Genomic DNA, 3,973 nt, shown 5'->3' with positions numbered 1-3,973 from the left:
ACACAGTGGCGAAACGTTACATTTATTTTTTAGAGACAAATGGCTTAGTTAGTAACAAGGAATAAAAAAGGAATACTTAATTCTTTTTCTCTCTTCTGGTGACTGAACTGCAATCATCAAATGGATAGCAACACACAGAAATTCATTTGCAGTCCTTGGTCTTTTGCAGAAATGCAAAGATGCCTGAGTTATCTGACTTGCAGTTATTATTTTCTAGACAGAAGTGCCAGCTGTTGTGTTTCCCAGTGTATCAACAGTTGCTACATTTTCCTTCCTGTCTTCGGGTTTCATGGCAGGAAAGAGAAGTACTTCCTTGGTAGTTGTTACTGGAATCTGTGAGAAACATGGTGACTCGGTGGATGCTCATGCCCCAGCCAGCTGTGGGGGGCAGCCCTCAACATCTATGAACATGACCTCATCATCACCAGCCGCCTTGGACTTGGCCTGTTCTTCAAAAAGCTGCCAATGCCTCATGGAGTCATGCAGCTCAGTGTAAGCACTGCATATTTCCTTCTTCCTGACGAACAGCTCAAAGCGCTCAGTCAGACCCCCTTTAGAGCTGAAGGGATCATTCTCTGCTGCGAGTGATCACAGCTGAAGGTAGGATTAACGCATGTCAGTTACAGGAATTCCCGAACCAGCTTATCAAGGAGCCTGGCTGTGGTCCAAAGGGAGGCATTCAATAGCTTTTGTTCATAGATGTCATCAGGAATTTTGCTAGTGTCTTTGGTTTCAAAAAGTTTAGTTTCTGGCAGCTTCGCCCCCAGGGCTTTCTCAAGCTCTCCCACTGTGGTGATTCTCTGGAAGGGTGGGCTGAAGTCAATCTCACAGCCATGGCCCTCGGGCCATCTGGATGGTAGGTAGCCTTGTACATGCCTGCACTGCTCTTCACCATCCCTGAAATCACCTCTGTGATTCCCATGAGATCTGAATAGTCTGCGCAGGCCATGTAGGACTCAAAGGTGGTGAACTCAGGGTTGGGAATCAAATCAATTCCTTCATTCTGGAGCCAGCGTCCAGTTTCATGAACCCAGGCAGTGCCACCCAACACCAGCATCTAATGGTCGAGCTCTGGAGTAATTGTCATATACAAGCTCATGCCTTGTTCATAGCAGTAGATGAAAAAGGGCTTGGCCCCTGGGAGGATGTTCATTGTGGGAGTTGCAATCTTTAGGAATCCCAACTCATCCAAGAAACTTTTTATATATGGGATGATCTTAGAGCAGGTGATAAAGTTTTGCATCACAAAGTCATTCAGAATCAAGTCCAAGTATCTCTGATGATAACGTGTTTCCTTGTTTTTGAGGCCAAAATGAAGATGAGGTAAATATGCAAGGAAGGAGACAATAGTGTGATCTCAGAGGGAATGATGCTTCTTAGTTCACCCTTTTTGGTTTTCTTAGGATTCCCCTGAGCTCCAATTATGTCTCCCCAACGCAGCTTATTAGTGACATGAGTAAGTTCTTCTGACTTATAATTCCTGGAAATGGCCATGAATTGCAACTTGACTGCTCCTCCTCAAAGGTCATAGAAGACGAACTTTCCCCCAGAGGTTCCTTGGCATGGATCCTACCTACCACCTTTAAGGAGATGCCACCAGGTGGTCCCAGACTGAAGATGACTATGTTCTTGGATAAAGTGAGTGAATGAGATGTCTACATGGAACCTCCTTTGTCTTCCCCATTGACCTGTAGTTGGTGGATGGCTTGGCTGCAGACCTTGTAGTATTGTTTTGGGTCCTGGCTCCCCCCTCGGCATCCACGTCATTGTCTGGGGTGAGGTTGGGGGCTGTTGCCATGGCCTGGCTTAGCTATTTCTCACTGAGATCCTTCTGCTTAGCCCCCTTCTCCTCTACCTTCTTTTCAGTTTCCAGGCATCTCTTCAGCTCCCCACTTTTACTGGAAAGTGGCTTGTTCCTTGGGAAGCTCTGTGAAAGAAACAGGTTGACCCAGTCATGGCTCCCTCTGCCCCCACCACTGTGCCCAGGAGGTTTGGTGCAGGGGGCCCCTAACAAGCCTTACAGCAGCTTGTATCAACAGGGCAGACCCTGGAACTAACGACCACCACTGCTTTTCGTTCCATTTCGGCTTGCTGCCATCCACATTCACTGCAGCCCCCTGGACCACAGCCATCTCTCTGGAGGGGGCTCCACCTGAAAAATGTGAAATGTTACTTTAAAGAGAGTTCTTGACATGGTTTGTTTTGTTTGCTAGTGTTATTTCTCTTGAAAGATTCACTTGTTTATTCCACACCTTTTCTAAAATGGGGCAAGTGGTTCAAACAATAAAGGACAACAAAATGTTAAGAAAGACATAGAAATTCAAACTGATATAAGGGAATCAGCGATAAATATGTTAATCAAGCAGGCCAAACAAATTATTGTGATGAAATGTTCATTTTGACCCAAGATTTCTGGCACCCAGGGCAGAAAGAGTGACATGATAGGTGACGTAATTCTTATTTGCTTGAATAAGCATGTCAGTTCTTCATAAAAGAGAACACTTCTCTAGTAATAAATTTAGAAAGGAATCTGCAGTATTGAGGAGACTCGGGCTGAAATTAGGTCTGTAAACAAAATCTTGAAAAATTTTAAATGAAAATAAATAAATTTTAGAAGTCCATGTCATCTGTATCAGTCAGGACAGGCTAAGTATTGCTGTGGTAACAAACAAACCCTCAAATCTCAGTGGCTTAACCTAGGGAATTTTTATTTCTTGCTCACATCGAAGTGTGATGCAGAAACTCAGGGATTTGGTCTCCTTCTGTCTTGTAACTCTGCCAACTAGCAGACCTTACTTGTCAGTGTACAAATAAGGGAGAAAGAGGAGGAGAGGGTGGAAAAGTACATGAGAAATCTTAGAGACAAGGCCCAAAAGAGCTACATATTCTTTTCACCCATGTTTTATTGGCCAGAACTCGGTCACATGCTCCTAATTTGTTTGCAAAGGCAGCTGGGATATGTGGTATTCCTCTGTTCCTAGGAGGAAGAAATGGAATAAATGAGCATCATAGGATAAATGAGATTTCTGCCAAATCTCGTACTCATTTTAGGGATTTTCTTCCTCTCATCTTTAAGTGTGTTTTGAAATACTTTAGTCCCTGGGGTTTCTGGGGACAAGAAAGTTCACCCACTATACAAATATAAAGTAAAATTATTATGTTAATATAATTTATAATAAAAACACTAAATGTTGAGATCAGTTTAAATCATGTTTCTATAAATGATGAAATTTACATACACTCAAAATAAGCATGTACATTAGTTTATTCATTAAATGAGGTGACTCTATCTCTCCTCCTCCTCATCCAGAGCAGCTCTGATTTTAACTGTTACGTATTGGGGTTCCAAATAATATATATTTTTTCATATGAGAATTCCCCTTCTGGAAAAAAGGTTTGAGAAGTACTGAATTTGGCCAGGCTGCTCCCTTCACTTTGGCCACATAAGGACCAGAACCTTTTTCCATTCATATTCAGGAGCCAAAAAGGATCTTTTCACAAATACAACGAAGGGGTGATCAGAGACCCATCAGACAAAAGAGATAGTTTCCAAAATACTCATATTATTCTTGCTTTGAGCCTGGAGTCAGCAACTCTGTGAGCTTCAGCTGATCTGAAACTGCCTTTCACGGAGCTTCGGAAAACCCATCAGCTCCCATTTGCGAACACTCGCATTTCCACACTTTGATTTCATGAAGCTTCACACCCGTACCTTTGGCTCTGAGGTTGGCCCCATTCAGATCCGTATTGCAAAGGTCTGAATTCCTATCACAGCCAAGAATCTCTTCAGCCCCAGGGATTTGTTTGGTTTGGTGCCATTTTATCCCATTTGATTCCTTCCATCTGATTCAAATGTTTCACTACTAACTCACGCTTGCTCTTAAGAAGAAGAGAAAGAAAAGGAGAAGCAAAACAGCACCTCTCTTTAAAACAGGAAAACATGCTGGTTTGAATTTCCTGTCAGATTTTGGGC

General features: G+C 42.9%; 1 pseudogene; it reads right to left on the bottom strand.

Moving 5' to 3' along the window:
* Positions 1-213: 213 nt before the first annotated feature.
* Positions 214-2,132, bottom strand: LOC123812008 (annotated as a pseudogene).
* Positions 2,133-3,973: the final 1,841 nt, after the last annotated feature.

This window comes from Phyllostomus hastatus, unplaced genomic scaffold (genome assembly GCF_019186645.2).
Source record: "Phyllostomus hastatus isolate PE091 unplaced genomic scaffold, TTU_PhHast_1.1 phas_scaffold_78, whole genome shotgun sequence".
Taxonomy (NCBI): Eukaryota; Metazoa; Chordata; class Mammalia; order Chiroptera; family Phyllostomidae; genus Phyllostomus; species Phyllostomus hastatus.
This window is presented reverse-complemented; position numbering and strand designations above follow the sequence as displayed.